This window comes from Solea solea, chromosome 10, assembly GCF_958295425.1.
Source record: "Solea solea chromosome 10, fSolSol10.1, whole genome shotgun sequence".
Taxonomy (NCBI): domain Eukaryota; kingdom Metazoa; phylum Chordata; class Actinopteri; order Pleuronectiformes; family Soleidae; genus Solea; species Solea solea.
The window spans coordinates 20,318,937-20,337,980 of record NC_081143.1 but is presented as its reverse complement, the minus strand read 5'-3'; the positions used below and the strand labels follow the sequence as shown (position 1 = coordinate 20,337,980).

The 19,044-nt window shown below is 41.3% G+C and overlaps 1 protein-coding gene across 3 annotated transcripts in view; it reads left to right on the top strand.

Moving 5' to 3' along the window:
- The window catches only part of add3a (adducin 3 (gamma) a), an 86,475-nt gene that overhangs the window by 27,763 nt on the left and 39,668 nt on the right, over positions 1 to 19,044 (top strand). The window lies entirely within an intron of this gene.

Here is a 19,044-nt window from a genome sequence, read left to right as displayed (position 1 = left end):
GGGGCTGCTATCTCCCTGCTGTCCACTTTCATTGCCTCCGTGCAGTTGTGACACTTCCCAGAGCCGACAGCACGAAGGAGCGGAGCACAAATCTGTGTTAATCCCATGCATGTTTGCGAACCTGTGGCATGGGCTGTGGTTTTATTTTTGCCGGTTTAACATGCTCAGGAGTTCAGACTACACAAGTAACTTTTTTAAGCTGCACAGGGAATGAGGCCTTTCTGCTCTGGATTGCTTCAGGCTAAATGAAAAAGCAGAGGCCCTCTTCCCTCCATTCAGATCAAGAGTTCTTTTACTATGGAGATGAATAGAGCTGGGAGCTGTGAATGGGCCTGGGATGGCTTTCTGTGTGCAGAAGAGCGGTGCCGCCCTCTTAAGTGTCACCATGCTCAGTGGGAAGGTGGAGTTGGGGTTTGCAGAGGGGGCTGGGTTTTATTGCTGATTGGTCCCACGAATATGTGACATGCTTCTACCTGTGTTCAGTATTCTGCATGTTGTAAAGTGCTCGTTTTTTTCTGTTGTCTGATTACAGTTCTGTTCTTTACCCCCTGAGGGAAAGGAGGGGTGACACAGTCAAGTACTGTATCAGTCAATCTGTCTTTTCATAGGTGTCTGTTTACTCATGACCGAACTGTGATAAGGAGCTGTTATGAGTTGCCAATTTCTATTTCTGGCGGTTGTTTTCTGAGTGTTCCTATTGAAGGCCCTCTCTCTTGCGTGACTGATGGGAAACTCTGTGGTTTGCCAGCTCTGATTTTTCTGCTCACAGTTTTTATCGGACCTTTAACTTCCTCGTCATCTAGGTCTCAAAGTTATGGTGTATTTCTGCTCGTTCTGCCCGGTTTTCCTTTTTTTAAGCTCAACAGAAGAACAAGAGCAGAAATCTTACACCATGTGGAGCCACCCGTTTGGCAGCAAAAGTGTGTTCATCTATTGGATTTGGAAGGAAAGTATGGATATGAGTGCAAGCTGATTCTTGTTTTTGCTGCAGTTGCATTGTTGCAGACACACATGCAGTGCATCGACAAAAGTACAGTGAGCTATATTTTCATTTCATAGTCAAAAGAAATCGTATATATAGTGTTTTTCTGATGCAGGCAAATCAACCCTGCCTCGCTGCCATGTTTGTCTCCTCTATGCTTACATAATGAAAACTGATGGATTCACCACAGTGACATCTGCATCCACGATGCTGCCTCCTGATTTCAGTGACCTCACGTCTGTTGTGTTTACAGTCTCTCTGTTTTTTGTTTGCTCTTGAGCTGTATATGAGGGGATAATGGATCTTGTTATTGACATATTGTGGTCACTATACTCACTATACTCACTAAAATGATGACTTGATTTTGAGTGCAGTCATATCATCTCAGGTGCCCATAGCTTTGCTCTAAGTGTTTCAAAATTGTGTGGTGAACCAAAATTTGCAGAACGTACCTGCTTTGAGACTCAGTGCCGTGTTTGGAGGGTAGTTATAATCTACCGTATACACACTGCTTCCATGACACTCGTTGGCATGGTGATAGCCTTGGTCCGCTAACAAATCCTGAGATGTCTCTTCAAATATTTGTCTAGAGTTCTTTTGCAGAGGAGCAATATAACAACATAACCCCAACAAGCTTTGTTTGGTCTTCATCCTTTTAGCCGCTTTCAGAGGTTTTCTCATTGTTTCAGGAATGGTTTTGTGTGTTGCCTGAAGAAAATTGCAGCTTCGGCCCAATTGATTTGCAGTCCTGCTGGCCTTGATTTCCTCTTGAGGAAATGTTTGTATCAGACTGAAATGAATTCAACAGCACATGCCTGCTTTCAGGTCAAGGTTGGAGATATATTGTTTGTGGCAACTGAAGAAAGTTTTCTCAGTGTTACATGTGACTAAAGTGCACTTTGAACTTGAACGTGTAATTCAATAACATTTTAAAAGTAGTCAAAGGAAGTTGCTTCCCCCCCCGCATGCTGACTCTGAGGAGGTGAACACTGAGTGCTTCATCGGTGAAGTATTGTCCTGCTTTCCCAGTCAATCCTTATGACCCAGGCACCTCTTCACCTCCTCTCCTTATGTTTCCACTTAAGGACGGATGATAGACTGTGTAGACTTTTCAATCAGACGACATAGCGGTTCAGAAGACCCTTTAAATTGCAGCAAACCCAGCAAAATGATGTAAGTGATTTTATCTACTGCTGCGGGTTTTATGCCCCTCCCATTCCATATTTGTACTTCTTATCCAGAAAGTTCCACAACATGCCCTCACTTAAGATGTAGGTGTGTGTTAAATAGCTTGATTAAAATGAGTGTGTTTTACAAAAAGGCCCAAATATCATATCATCCAAGAAATGGGTGTTGCTCTTCTTGCTGATTTGTGTAGTAAATCACTGGTTTATGTAATGTGGCACTGTGTTTGTGTGTGTTTGTGTGTGTTTCTGTGTGTGTGTGTGTGTGTGTGTGTGTGTGTGTGTGTGTGTGTGTGTTAAAAAGCTTGGCTAGCCTGCCACTGATTATGTCATTCAACATGGTTTCCAGCTGTCTGAGTCAGCTGCATTTAATTTTGCTTTCGAGACAGTCATCCCCAACCACAGAATGTGTCATGTTGGTATGTTTACAGTGTATATATATATATATATATATATATATATATATATATATACATATATATATATATATATATATATATGTATATACACATGTAGTCTTCCTAAGTATTTGCTCTCTAACACTAAGGTGTCACATGCTGGCCTGCAGAGAAAGGAAATCATGGCTGACAGTGCCTGGCTGATAAAAGCTCAGAATCTTTTTGTGGTGCTCTTTCATCATCGTGATAGAACACCGTGGTCCAGCTCCCTAAGTTGAACCAAATGTATTTGGGCTGGGTCCCTCGGAGGGGCTTAAATGTGAATTTTGACAAAAGGACAGCCTCTGTTACAGCTTTAATGCAGGTGCACATGCAGGGCCCCAAACTCACTGAGATCGGGTTTCTCTTGCAACAACCAAAGCAAGAATATAAAGTCTTTGAAAAATGTGGATGGTATTTGCACTCATGATGATTTTGTTCCAGAAGCACCAAGGTTGTATAAGGTTTGATATTTCAGTGAACAAATGGAAGTGATGCTCCGTTTCCTTTAGATCAGGGGTGCCCAACCTTTTTTTTAAATCAAGATCTACTTTAAAAGTTTCTAGTCTGTCGAGATCTACTGGTTCACGTAGTCATCGATTGTTGCTGAAAAAGCATTTTTCTACCTTGGTGCTCTGACACTGGGAAGAGGAAGCTAGGTTCTTGTAGTCAGGACAGTAGGAACTGGTTGCTCAGGCAGACCACAAGGTGGTCATCTGTCATTGTGGATCTGTCACAATGACCTGACAGTAGACCCGGGTCCGTGCACAATCTGTCCAGGCTGACACGACCCATTAATTGTAATTATGAGCCTGAGCCCTGATTTCAACCCGACAGTTTCTTAATAAGTGGGCTGTTATAACCAGTAGCGTAGGTTTGTGTATGGACGGTGTCCCCACCAATATTTGGAGAAAGCCAGACAAGAGTGAGAGTGAGCAAGTGAGCAGATTTTACGAGCATCAGTGAACGCATCACAGCTGAGCTGTAAATTCGTTGCTAGTCAGAGGAGTTGAGAGAGAGAGAGTGAGTGCAGGTCATGTGTTGTTCTGACAACGCAGTGTTGATTTTTAAGGGCGGTCAGTCCAGACCTTAAGCACACAGACGTGGTAGAGGCCACAAACAAATTATTAAAGAGTTTCATTTACCATGGTTGTCAAGGCTCTCGTGATCGACTGAGAATTAGTCCACGATTGACTGGTAGATGGCACTCGACTGGTTGGGCTTCAGATGTTATAATGGTATTGACAGATTGACTAATGTTTTTCACCCTCGCAAGTTGCACTCCTATGACTTAATCAGATTCCTTGAAGAGCCTCTGGGACCAGTGTTGGGATGTTGAACTCTTGCTGATATTGGATTGATGTGATTGATGAGTAAACACTGTTCTCATTATATCATTGTATGCTCTATATTGGTTAATAATATCAGCCAATTCAAAAGTGTGAGTTGCTTGGCTCTTTTCCCCAGCAGTGGTTTGACCCTGCACTGCCCTCAACCACAGTTAGTTGAGGCTTATAGGTTGAAACCAATAATGGTTGGATACTCTCCCAACACTTTTTATAGATAGCTCTGGCCAGGTCAGAGTTCATGGGAAAGCTTTGGTGAACTTGTCTTCACTAAGTGACTGGATCTTCTGACATGCTTCTCATGACTGCTCACTAAAATTGGATCTCATAGTTATGTGTTTAAGAATAAGAGAGAATCTCTATGCACCTGTTCCACTATCTGTGTTAAAGTTCCAGACCAGCTACTAGGACTCCCCCACAGAAAAACTTGAAACCTGTTACTATTTAGGAGCAAGCCATTCCTTAAAATCTCCATTTTTAAATCTTAAATGCCAATAAAAGACAAGAATATATAATTATCATATCATTGCTTGTTTAATTGTGGATTACATATATGCTAACTATTTTAAACAGGAAGGGGGGGGGGGGGGGGAAGCTTTAAAATGTGCTGTTTAAGCATAAACAGTGGTAGGATTTGATACCAGAAAACACTTTTTGTGATTGTCTGATTTTGTTGGTTGTCTGATAGCTCATTCACTGGAGCAATGCCACTCTCTTACACTTGGTAGAATGAGAAGAACCTCCTCATTCCAAGTGTCATGGCTCTAATTTTTGTTTCAGAAGACAATCAGTGTGTGGATACTGAACGCTGCAAGATGGACACAATGAGATAAAAGTTTCCACCAAATTTGGCAGTATTCACCAAAACCACCAGATGATTCAGGCCTTAGGGACATGGTGTAACAGGACAGCACTCCCCAGCAGTCATGACCAACTTTTACTTTCCATTATCCTCTGAGTTCCTTTTGGTCTCATGTCATTTACTTTCCCATCTTAAGTATTACACTTGTTTTTCTGTGAAATGACCTAATACAATTTAATCAACAGATGTAGTTGGCATCGGTATTTCAAACCAAAATATGATTGAAAGTTCTCTTACTTAAGAGAATTAGTTTTATCCTGAAAGAGTTACGTGGTTACCTGTACTTTTTGGCTTTGGGGAGATTATTACCTTTTCCTCCTTCGTTGCAGTATGACAGTTACATAGAGTGTGTTGTTAACTTACCAAATACCCTGGTAATGAAATTACAATTTATGAAAGTTTTATTTTTTTGTTTAGTTGTTAGTGCAGTTTATTTTAGAATTAAACTACTATTTGAAAAGTGAAAAATCCTGACAATCCCTACATTCAGACAGTTGTTTGCTTAAAATAAATATACTTTCTAATAGAGCTGAAACAATTACTCGATAATTAATCGATTACTTAATTAATTGTCAACTATTTTGATAATCGGTTTGAAGCTTCTTTTTTTTCAAACGAAATTTCTGAGATTGTTTCAGCTTCTTAAATGGGAATATTTTCTGGTTTCTTTGCTCCAGATACCAAATAAGATAAATATGTATATAATATATAAATATGCACCAAACCATTACTCGATTAATCGTGAAAATAATCTTTAGTCTCCTCTTTATCATGGGCAGCCTGTCTTGGCAATAACAATGTCACAGTAGTGCTGAGTCACATGCAGGCATTATCTATCATTCAGGGGTTTTGTTTGAATAAAACTTGCACCAGACTTCCACGAGCATTAGTTAGCAAGGGTAATGCAATGTACTCAAATGAGAAACAACTAGGCAAATACAGGTAACTTATAAAATGTTATATTGGTTGTACTGCTTACATTCACAGATGTACCAGTGTTAACGTGTCAATCCTTTGGCATGAAATCCTCAGTTCTGGCAAAAAAAGGGATGTGAGCCTCAAATAAAAATTATAGAATTCCTGAGAAAAAAAACAAAACAACGCACAGGATGTATGTTGCTTTACTTTTCTCGACCATGTCGGTTTCTACGTAACCTAAAATCAGACAAACCAAGTGGTAGAAGCACACATGTGCAACCGACCTCGCGTCCATGGAATATGCTGAAATCCCTGCAGACCATTGTTTTGTTAGTCCAAAAACAATGACTTCATCATTCACTGTGAAGCTTTACTGTTCTGGCAAAAGTTGACTCTGGTGGTGATGATGAGGCTGAGCACACAACCTTTTAATTTCCCCCCAAAATCTATGTCTTTATGTTTTCCTTCTCCCTTCCCTTGTTCTTAGCTAAAACCTGGAAGTCATTTGTGAAGTCAGGATGGGGTTTCTCCCGTCCAGAAGTGGATATGCAAGTAGGCCTCAGTGAGTAGGGACTTCACTTTGACATCCCACACCTCCCATCAGGGGGATTGCATCAGAGTGGAGCTGAAGATCTCAGTGCTGGAACCATCTGTGGTTACATTTTTTTAAGCTTTAACCAAACCTAGTTACACAGCAGAGGCAGTGTTTACCACAGCCACAGTCACCCACAAATGATCAAAGACAAATATGTGCACTTGACTGCAAGAGGGAAGAAAATTGGTAAATATACAGCACAATTCATTACTAATGTTGCTTTTGAACCAAAGAGAACAAAGGTTTGAGAGGACTTAAGACAATTATAGAAGAATGCAAAATAACCAATGTCAAGTGGATGAAAAGAAAGTAAAAGAGAAATACTTGAACTGTCGGGGGATTATGTCTTTGTACCATGGATGCCCATATAGTACTTAAACTAGAGAGTAGCAGATGTTCAGCGAGAACGCTTTAATGCTACAATTTGGGGGAAGATCTGTGGGTCCACAATCCAAAATGATCTAATCATTGTGGGTTTGAAGTTTGGAGAACACATCCCAGATTCTTTACGCATGAGAGAAGTCCAAAAAGGGAAAGGGGGGGGGGAGAGAAAACAATATCGGTGTGAGTGTGCAAGTTTCCTTAGTTTGTGCAAGACAGAGTCATGTATCAATTTCATGGGCAGATGGTCGCAGCCCTGATGAAATGAGTTGGAAGTTCAGATTGAGAAGTACGGAGGGAGGTTGAACAAGCCTCCTGTGTCTGTATCTGTATCTGTATCAGTTCAGTGTATAAGAAGAATTGGTAGATATCGGAAAGGAGATATTGTTTCCCTCCCATATTGTCATTTCCCCTGCAGCTGGTCCGGAGTTGAGAGGGGAAGAAAAATAGAACTGAGGAGAGGAGAAATGTAAACACCGCCCCGGACATGTTGTCTGATGTAATGAAGATGAATGGAAGGCCAAGCAGGAATATACATGTATGTTGCACAATCTGTGTTTTTAGTAAAAGATCTATAATAAAAGGAAGGGGATCAAGTATTTGATTATTGCTGTCTTAAGTAATAAACCATTAACTATTTAGCTGTTTCAAGCATAAATGACCTTGTTTCTCCCTCTCTTAAATAGGTCTCAATAATTAGCCTGACGTGAGTAAATGCACAGATTTATTGCTTTGCCTTGGCCTCTTAACAGAGACCTTCATCAACCCCTCGTCTCCTCTCAGGTCAGGTCACTGCAGTTGACCTGGCAGCCTCTGGGTCATGGCCGCACTAAAATAAACTCCCAACGAGACCAATGTTGGAGTATATATGTTTGAACTGTATTGTACATACACTACAGACCAAGCTGCACTGAGCAAAAATGACTATCATTATGATATGCATATGGTTGGGATACCCTGCTTCACGATAAAAGTTTTTTCAGTCGTTCCAAAGTGGAAACATATAAATTACGATTTAAATCTTTCTATGTAAAGGCTTTTGTCTTTTTGTCAGGTTATTTAATAGCATCAAAACTCACTTTCTCTGGCAAATTTTGTAACGTTTGACCAACCATCACCCTGACATGTATACCCTCACAGTTCTGATAGTAGCGTTGGTAAAGAGCGTGAAGAATACTTGGCTCAAAGATGGTCACAGTATGGCTCTGCTCTCAAGATGATCACCATATCAATATCTAATGCATGCACATTACATTGCCAATACAATAAAGCTTATCATCCCATTTTGGCAGGATGATCAAGGTTATTATTCAAGCAAAGGTAGTGTATCTGTGTGTGTACATATCGGAGAGAAAGATCTGTCATCTGCACATTACAGTTGATTTGCAACTCAACAATTATATTTAATATTGAGTCCAGTTCTTTTTTGATTAAGTGTGGGAGAGAGAAGCTCTATGCGTCAGGTTGTGTATTTTTTCAATGATGGATTTGTGTATATATGGCTTCTTGCTCGGGAGAACTCATTGCTCTGAAGGATGCTACCAGGGTCACACTCACGTCCATCCTCCGTGCTGCTAAACTGGCTTATCAGGATTCTGCTGCTTCCCTTGTGCTGCCTGGAGTTTGGCAGGTAAAGCAGCTAGAGTTATGGAAGTCATTAAAATTCCATGGGAACATGTGGACACTTGTTTATTTTTCCACCAAGGCTGGGAGGGCGGAGAGCTGCCAGGACGCTGCACTGTCCTCTCAGCACGAAAAAGAGTGTGGACAGTGTGCGCGAGAAAAGTAGGACCTGATGGAAGAAGGAGATGAAAGACAGATGAGCCGAGAAGGTAGGGATGAGTGAAGCAGAGGAGATGTGGGGTAGAGGGGCTGGGAGATGGAGGGAGAGCGGACGCTGTTGGAAAAAAAGGAAATGGAGAACACCGGCATGAATAAAGAGAGGGGGGATAGAGAGGCACACACTCTCAACTGGATACCGAACAGAGTTGCACACATGAACACTGAGGTTTCAGTGAGCAGTAAAAGAAGTGGATTAGTTATGGATGGGAACATGGGTGGATGCACAAGGACAGACATGACTACAATTTGTATCACTGAAAAGAACATTAACTAATAAGTGATAACGGCTTCAAAATAAAATCTAGCACTGAAATACACAGATGAATGGAATGAATTTATCCCCTTTAAATAATATACTTATTATATTGTTTATGGTTGTTGCTTTTGCACTAATCCAAGAGGTGAACTTATGACAAAACAAGACTCACACAAGCTACTGAACAGACCCACGGATCATTTCTCCCTGGACTCTCTTGGCCATTAAAAGATGTCAGATGGCATCATGGCAACCTCCTCCGTATTGAATACGTGGTCATCGCCCACCAACTAGCCATAAATCTTCCCTTCCCCCATTTTAAATATGGAAAGATCATTTCATGCTTCTTCTTTTTTTAAACACCATTTCCAAGAACTGCTGTGATGGTGGGCGTTTTTTTGATTGGTGAAACAGAAGGAAGAAAAAAGAAAGGAAGGACTATCGGTGTGGAGCGTTACGCTGTGGGAAAGCTTTTGTATGTACAAAAGTGTGTCAGACAAAGAACAGAAAATGACTCGTCTGTATGCCAAGGCAACCTTAGAAGACAGAGGCAGGGGCATCACCTGAAAGACACCGCCTTGACTTCACAGAATCTCCGTACTCCTCCCTCTGTTGTCTAGTGATGATAGTACGTCTACCATATGGCGTTATAGTAGCTTCATCATTTTTGAGCTTCCCAACCAACATCCCACATTACTAATAATAATAATGGGGAGAGATATTTTAAAGGTGCTACAGGACGAAAGAATTGAGGGATGAGTATGATGCCGCCTGCCTGAGAGGATGAAGAGGCAGAAGAAGAAAAGACAGGAGTGATGGAATTTCAGGGTGCATAGTTGTGGTATTACCTACACAGCTGAAAAATGTATCAACGGGATCTTTCTTGTCACTGATACTCCCCTAATCGTAGGCTTGGAGACACCGATTGCAGCAGCAGGCCTTTGGTAAGGCCATCTCTTTCCATCTCTTTCTCTTTATTTCCCTGTGTTTGGTCATTTTTAATTAAAAGTGACACTGCAGTGTGGACCCTGGGGGTGATCCTGGCATTTACCTGCCTCGTCAACAAATTGCTGTCTAACTGTAGCCTCCCAGACGCTGCTGGCGTCTGACATAGATCCCAGTGTGTACATCAGTTCATTTGGTCATTTTTTAAATTGGGAGAACTTGTGGGAACATCTAACAATGTCTCAGCCAATGGCTGAATTGCAATCGTAAATACTTTCAGCAGACAAGACCATGTGGACTCACAAAATACTTGAAGTTAGGGGAGGAAATAAGACTTTTGGCCAATCAAAACATTCCTGAAAGTAAGTATAGCAGGTTTGTGTATGAGTTTTGTCTTAATGGTGTCTCAGTGAAATGCTGTTGTCGCACTAACTGACTCTTGATTTCTTATTTTAAAAACATTCACAGACAAGTGAACTTAGCCAATGTGAGTTGATGCTGATGCACAGTGATGAGCTGTAGTTCCAAGTAACCATTAGCCTGCAAGAGGTTTTGTTGAATGAATGTAATCTTTATCCCAGCGGGAAAAAAAGATCAGACTTCTAAGTCTGAAGGTTGAAAAGATAATTCCTTGTTCTTTATGATCTGCCGTCAGTTGTGTAATCCTTCCTTTGCCTGCTTTGCTCGTATTGTACCTTTCTGGAGGCCTCCCTTTCTACAGTGGTTTTAAGATGTCTGTCATTAGATCCTTTGGTGTGTTCTTTGTGTGGCTCAAGTTGACGGTAAAATGTGTGATCATCAACTATAGAGAATCTTAGGATGCCAAGTAGATAAAAGAGCAAGTATATGATTTTGACAAAGAAATCAAATGAATGACATGAATTAATGCTGATGTTTCTACAAATTCTGAGCTGGACCATATCTTTCATTTTGAGAATGAAAATAAAACTTTAAGGTTTTTTTTTCTTTTGCAAAGCTCCTGGATGCTACATCAAGGCATTTGTTGCCTGTTTTTTTTTAAAAAAAAGTTTAGAGTTTTATGGAGAGATAAATGAAATACTTTGAAAAAATGAGTAGAAAGAGCAAAAATGTCCATGCCTGGACCTGAAGTACAGCTGTTACTTTAATGGTTTGAGCTATGTAGCCTCAGAACCAAGGGCTGAAGGGGGAAAGGGAAGCTCAAATAGGACAAACAACTAGCATACATCATTTGTGATTGTGGGTGCAGAGATTACTTCAAAACAGCCAAACTTCTTACAAAAGCTGATGGACCATCATTTAGCAGAAGATCCATAACCTGTAAAATCTCTCAAAGCATCATTTGGAAGTTTCCCTTGTATCCTTTGTGCCTGAATTAGGCTAAGATATTTTAAGATATTTGAACTCTAGCAGTCAGCTGTGGTTGCTGTCAATGGTTCACCCATGCTCCAAAGTTTTCCTTCCTGAATGCATCACCAGCTCTTGTTGGTGACTGTGAGTCATGAGACACACTACGCTGCCTCTGAGGAACAAGATGTTTCTACAGTAATATGCATTACGCTCTTCCTGCCTGACTGGGCAGGATGGTAGTTTATCTTTGCGCTGGTGCCATAATGGGAATGAGATTACGTGAGGAAACAGCTGCACTCGCTCACAAAAACATGCACATTTCCACAGAAATGATCTGGACAGTTGACAATATGTTGTCATTTATACAGTTATTAAAAAAGACGTTTGGTTCATTGACATTTAAACCTACGTATTGAACCTGTAGCCGTGAATGAATTACTGTCACTAAAGAAGCATGTGAGAGATGTTAAAATCAGTCCCTTTAATAGACCTTTGACCACCTGTGAGTCATTATATGAATCTGCTTTGGGCAACAAGTGACACCAACAGCCATAGACAATGACTTGTTTTCCTAAAACACCTACAACAATATATAATGTTCAACACGACTGCACAACTGTGCAGACTTGGATTGGATCCGTGTTTGCGATCTTTCTTTACAAATGTGCTGTTGAAACCCCCCCCCCCCCCCCCCCCCCCAATTTATCTATTTCCCTTATTTTAAACAGTTGTATCAATAAACACTGGCAGATTCTATTGAGAAAGAATGCACCTGCCAAAGTTACCCCATTACATCATTTCCCACCTGTGGGTCTTTGGGTAACCTTCTGTTTTTGGACCGTGTTAGATACAGATGAGTCTGGTTTTACTGCCCTGAGTAAAACTCTCAACATGTTTCTTCAGCTACTGGAATAGATTTGTGGTATAATACCTGGAAGCAATGTTACCCAACACACAACTGCAGAGAGACTGTTTTGACTTACTGATGTTGAATCCCATTTTCACAGCTGCTTGACATATGATTAATATGTAGCGGGCAATTATTTGGTTGGTTTTGTGAATGAAGTGTGGGCTGAGGTTTGTGGGGCAGAGAGAGTTGCACAGGATTTAGCAATCTGGAAGGATTCACTTGACAAATAGATTGTGGAGGTCTAGATTAGATTATAAGACCAATCACAAGAGTAAAATCTACCTAAAGCATTTTGTCTTTCAGTGCATCTTGATTCACTCAGCATCTTTGCTTTATTTGTGCAAATCAGAATGATTTTTCTACATTTATTCTGAACAAAGAAACTGACATGAACAGGAATGAAAAGAGGAGTAATAATATAGAAATTGGCATGTTGGAGATGAAAGCAGATAAAGGGCATCTACTATATGATCTGAAGTATTCTCCTCTTCCTTGGAGATCTTATTACCCAGTATTTGGAGAGTCTCTTCATCACACTGGTAGTTGGCCTGATGCAGGTTAATCTAGAGCTCTGTCGTTGAAGAGTTCATGAATGAAAACTCCCAATAGAGCACAAGTCTAAAGTCTTGATGGTGTCAAAGAATTTCCCACGGTTGGTGAGTGGACTGAATGATGCCCAGTCAGCGGTCGGAGAAATCTGGATGTGGGCAATTGCACATGAATGCATGCACTACACACACACACACACACACACACACACACACGAACAACTCGAACACACTTGGACTGAGCTGAAAATTGGGACTTCTGGCTATGATCCACTGTCCCACTGCTGGGCCTCACATCCTGACAGGAAGCTTGTCCTTCCTTCACACACATTTGTTCAGCCAGAAAATAACAGTGATAAGGAGATGACAACAAACTAATAGAATTAATTACGCAGGCCACAAATGTGGGGAAACGTTTCCTCCATTACCCCGGACCACATATTGAGATCCTGGCATCCTTAGATTATCTGCACAATCATCACCATTACACTATTTGCAGGGTTCCGGGTGGATGCTTAAAGAAATCTCTAAAGGTACTGAACATCACACAGATCAGGATAGCGACACCAACTCAACAGTCACATGTTTCCACCCAGATACTCACAGCAGATGCATGCCAGCTAGCTACATGACCTTTAATGTGCCAATCACCGTATCCTGGATGACATAGGAAAGTGTAGATTTAACAAGAAATGTCTTAGATTTGAACGCATGGCTGAAACCGGTATGAGGCATGGTGTTTATTTTATGCAAGAAGTGTTTCAAACTCAGCACAATGGGAATCCGAGCAGTGTATTCCCACATGCATAGAGCCAAACACACGTGTCAGCAAACAAACACCAGGTATTTCCCACTTCTGCTCGCTCTCGTGATACGAGGAATAGCAGCAACAGATATAGTTGGATGACTTCATTTTAAAATAAAGTCATCGCTGCCGGGTTTTGAATGTTGATTGATTTCAATGGTTAAGGGTCAGAAAACAATGTAAGGTGTTATAATGCGTGCTGTACATGGCAACACTTATATGGTATTGTTGTAGTTTTGACAGGGGGTCCTATGCAGATGCCTGACCTTCTGGATGTCACCACCATCATCATTGGTTGCCTCTACTATTCTTTCCATGACGGATGCTTTGTATGCGTTTGTGTCACAACCCCTGAGGCTTGAGCCTGGCAGTACCGGAAACACACACACACACAAGTGCGCTCACATTAGAGGCTCTCTTTCCACTCTGTTCTGACAGCTTGTCATTGAATGGTCAGATGTGATAGAAGGGGTCAAAGCACAGCATAGTGACAGTGACTCGCTGAGAGGGCCTCTGCTGGTTTCCTTTCCTGTTGTGGTGGAGATGTGCCAAGATTTCCTTTCAAATAAAACAAGTGCTCATCAAAGCAGCCAAGGCCAAGTTTTAGTGTGTGGTCTGGATGCCATTCGTTTAGTCCACAGGCCACATCGGGCCACGCTGTAGCCCAGAGCAGTTTTCAACTGTCAGTGCTCAGGTTTTACTCAATTCCCTTGTAAGTTGCTTTGGATAAATGCGTGTGCTAAATGACATGTAAAAGTACCCGCGTTCCTGTGCTCACCTGCCCCTGCCATGCATGACTGAAGTATTCAGCCAAGTTTGCAGTTCCACACCAGGTGATTTCCAGTGTTTAAATGCAAAGTGTTGACGACAGGGTTAATGGAAAAGATGAATGTATCCGTGCAGCCCATGTAATTAACCGGCTAAATGGTGTCATCAGTGCTGTTTTTTAGATTTGAATATAATATTTCTTTCACCTTCTTTACACCCAGAAGCGAGTCGTGGTGGTATGCCTGGGCAACGTTGCAGCTCAGAGGCCGTTTGCCTCACCTCACATTTGCTTTGCTGGTTTTTGACGTTGTCTTCTGCTAAATGCATTAGTTCTTTGGTTGATGTCTGAAGTTAAATGTCACTTAAATAAAAGGAAACAAACTTAGTCAGTTAGTCAATTAATAACTATTAATAGTAATGAACAGATTACCATGCCTGGCCAAGTTACGTTCTTGCTCTGGTTGATAAGTTGTTTGTGCGGTTTGTTTTGATCCATACTCATTAGCAGCGTTTACATGACTCTGTTTGTAAGAGTGAGTAAACATTTTGTTAAGAACAAACATAGGCTATGAGATCATAAGAAAAGAGATTATGAGAGTCAAATACGGTCGGTTGTGGTCGGTATTTGTTGACAACAAGTTCACCGTGGCTCCGCTCTGTTCTTCAAATGCAGTAGTCATTCAAGTCTTCAGTGTTTGAAAATGTAATTGAATGTTAAGATGTCGCAAAAGATGGACAGAAATGCCAGCAGTCCGAGCGGTCAGACATTTTTCAACCACCAGGGCATATAAATGCCCCGCTCCTGTTAATGTGCGGATGTGGGCGTCTTCAACCTTGACTGACCTTGGGAGTTGCTAAGCTTCAGTAATGCCTCACAGGCCTCACTTTGATACAGGCCACATGCCTATTGTTGGTTTGTTCCTTTTTGGTTTCTGGAGCTCTAAGGTGATTTAAAAGGCCTTTTTTTGCGGGGTAGTTGATGTGTGGTGGTCCTGTGTTCAGGCTCCCAATTGTGTGGTGAGAACAGAGTCAGAGGCCCATGAGATGCTAGTTGGATGAGGTCCTCTGCCATCTTGTGAAATCCAGTCTCACCAAGTAACCAAACAAGCAAATCTAAGCCATGAAGCTTTTATGTCTGAGAATGATTTTTATGAATGCTTGGTTAAGCTTTTGGATTTTTATGTGGAGGGGTAAACACTAACATATGGAGTAGTTTTCTTCTTGTTTTGGAGTCGTTTTGATCTTTCTCTTAATGTCTCAGTTTTGAATAAGAGAGCATGCAAAATATCAAGCATATGTGGCTGTTGAATCCGATGTAATGTCCTTCATTACTGTCTTCATCTTTGTTCTTCCTTTCTATCTTTTTACGTCTCGTTTTTGCCCTGCTCTCTCGGTTTTTCCCTTTTTTTTTCTGCTGGGGTGGGGTCGTCACATGCACAGACACTGTTTGTTTGGAGTTGCCGTGGAAACCGATGCGAGTGTGTGTGACTGCTGGTGTGCTCATGCCTCTGTGTGTGCTTGTGCTGTTGTGATGTGCCTGCAGTTGTACTTCATGCACGATGACCTCATCCACACACAGACCTCCACATATTGAAGCTGTCTGCTTCCTCGGATTGTGTAATAAATGTCCTCAAACACACACACACCAGTTCTCTAGCTGACGCCCCTTCAGTGTTGTGTTGTTGCTGGACCGTAGGGTAATAAGTCTTCGGGCCCATTTCCTCAGCAACAATAGTATAACTCCATTTCACAACAGGGCTTTTAATTATTTCATATAGTGAGTTAAGAGTCAAATTAAACTAAAATTAGAATGAAAAGAAGTATCAGTATTATGTGTTATTTACAAAGGTGGAAAACTTCATGAACTGATGGTAAACCTCATTACCTGAGTGAAACACTTCAGCTGCTAATCTCAGATAGTGTGAGAGTGTGATTTGGGACACGGTCCAGCCATTTATGTTTTTTTTTTTTGTGTGTAGCTGAGGATCAAATTGAGGGGTTTAAGAAGTAATCTGTGTGAAGTAAAAAAAACAAAAAACCCTGCAGCTTTCTCAGGAGAAAAGTTCAGTTTCATTTCACAAAGATTTGTGGAAGATCCACCCTTCACCAAAGCATAAACACACTGTTATTAAAGTCACGATTATTGATCTGCCGTGTGACTGCGGGCCGCTATGAGAAGGCTGTATTCGCTGTACAAGGGGCACATTCACACGCACTCTGCCTCGCTGCATGTTTCAGATGAGAGATCATCGCCGCTGCATCCAGTTCATCATTTTGTTTGTCGTCACTTCTCGTTTTTTTTACTGCTGTTACATAACCGCGTTTGATAAAGCACATACATGTAAATCAGTTACAGATACACATCACCACCTGCCCGTTCTCAAACCAGGCTCTTCTGATAGTTTGTTGGGCCAAGTTAGTGATTACAAACAACCTGCAACAAGTACAGAAAAAAATCCCCTACATTTTTCCTTTTTGCCATGTGGGTAATTTGCCTATTTGCTCCCACATGTCCGTTCAAGCAAAGTCTGTGTTCACAGGCTCAGATTGGCATGGAAACCATTTGCCTTGGAAATGAATCTGAAAGCTTTATGGGGCCACAAAGTGTGATTGTCTATTCTGGGTTGTTAGTCATTGGGGCAATAAAGACACATTATTCCAGATGTTGTTAATAACCATAACAAATTAAAATTGTCACTCCAATATGAAATCACTGCACTTGCCTCAGTGTTCCTGAGACCAAAATTAAGTTAAGTTAATTTGTGAATGTGTTTCTTTTACAGTGTGAAAGGATCACTTTTTCACCACCTCCCTCAATCACACACTGATGTCAGGTCTTTCACCCTTAAGCTCATAAAGCACACCAGTGTAAAAAACGATCTGGTGCTGTGTAGGCTACTGTGCTGCCCGACTATAAAGCAGTGTCAGACTGCGAGGACATACGGTAGCAGTTTGCAGCAGCAACACGTGAAAATTGATTGTTTTTGTTTGCATGGTTGAAGCAAGAGGGGTCAGTTAAGCTGTGTCAATGGCTCTGTCATTACCAGGTATAATTACAGGGAGATAAGCAGCCAACAGTGTGTGTGTGTGTGCAAGCACACACTAGCCTTTATCCCTGTCTTTCATTTGGGTTTTGGTGTGCATTACTTTTTAAGTTGTTCTAAATCATCAATGTCAAAATGACTTGCTGAAGATGAATTGTACCATAATTTATAGTGTATTATGTTGATATATATTGCTATTTCGCTGGTTTTTATTGCTCTAAATCATGATTATTAGACGACATTTTCACGATGATTGATCTTAAAAAAAAACCAAAAAAAATCTGTTTGTTCCTAGTGTTTAAAATCGTGACGATTTGTGCTCACATTTCCATATCAGGACCCAGATATTTAAAACATATATCGCCGGGTTTACACCGAGTGGAATGATTTGACGCACTACGGCACGTATTTTTTTTGCAATTCCATTAGGAATAGTACCAAAATAACCAGCACCGAAAATGTTACAGTATGGTGAGGGTGGAGCTACACCAGCTACACCCAGCTGATTTTTGGTGACAGAAAAATGTCACTCACTTGAGATCTGTATAAACATCACATGGAAATGTTCACATCTTGTCTAGACAAACAGCCTCGTACGGAGCAGGGAAAGAAAGAGCTGCTGGATGTCCTCCTTCGTTCTCTGTTGTGCCCCGTTTTGATGTTGTCACCCCGGTGCAATGTCGCTCTTTGATTTCGCTGAAGTGGCCATCGGGCACAGCCCACACCCCGCCGAACATATACAGACGGAGGGCCTGTACACAATCAGAGACATGCATCCACACACAGTCAGTGGGTTAGAAGGTCATGGGCTGCTTTCATGCTACATGCTCTGCAGCTTTCACTGCCACAGATAAAAGTGGGTTTTCTCCTTCCTTCACGGCTTTGATTCAGTGGAATTGGCCTGGATGTGAAGCTACAAAGCACTTTTTTTGTGTCAGAACTTTGGCTTCCATGTCACCGTTTCACTGAATAGTCATGCGCTGCCTGTGTGGAGCTTGTGACGGACTTGGTTCTCATTAACTTCAAAAATGCATCGTGTGCTTTGAACCTTTTAGGTGAAACTGAGTGACTGCCAACTGCACCTCACTCATATACAGGCGTAGCTTCAGCTCTGAGCTATTTCTGACCGTGGTGAGAGGACATTTCTCTTGACAATGTGTTATGTAACATTTGGTCCCAATGGCTGCTTAAAAATCTGACCACAGTAAATCAACCTGGATGAGAGGAGGTACATTTTTAGCTCTTTGTATTTTTTTATACCTTCTTGGAATATTGCTTCTTTTTATTCTAGTTTAACGTTCTTATTTCACAAAATAAACTCTGTCAATATGAAAACCTAATAAACACGAACCTGTATTTACACCCAGAGGCCATGGTACCATTGTAAAATTTCGTTCTCCTGTTTTGTTGACTCAAGGTGTGTGGTATTCTATTGTGAACGGGGAGTGGAAATGGTACATGCCTGTTTGTATGGGGTTATCTGATATGCTGTGATTGCTGTGGGAGTGACAGTGGTGCACAGGTATGGCAAGCTGTGTTTAGAATGGATCTTGGGTCTCTACATGCAACACGCAGGACAGATAAGGAAAACTATGGCGCACTCCACTGAACCTATAACAGACTCTGTGAACATACATCAACATCATAAATCAAATGGGTATTCAAACTAAATACTTGGTTCCACTCTGCAGTTTTGGCAGGAATAAAAATGACTCACATTTGCCCTCATGAGAATTCCAACTGGAGCTGGTCTTTGTCTATCTAGAGAGCTTTTTCGGAAATGTGGAAAACATTGCATCGTTGCATCATCTGAAGACAAATTGAAGAGCTTCAGGCGAAACCCCGCATATGATGAAGACAAGGACGTTGTGGGTTGTTAATATCATTAGTTG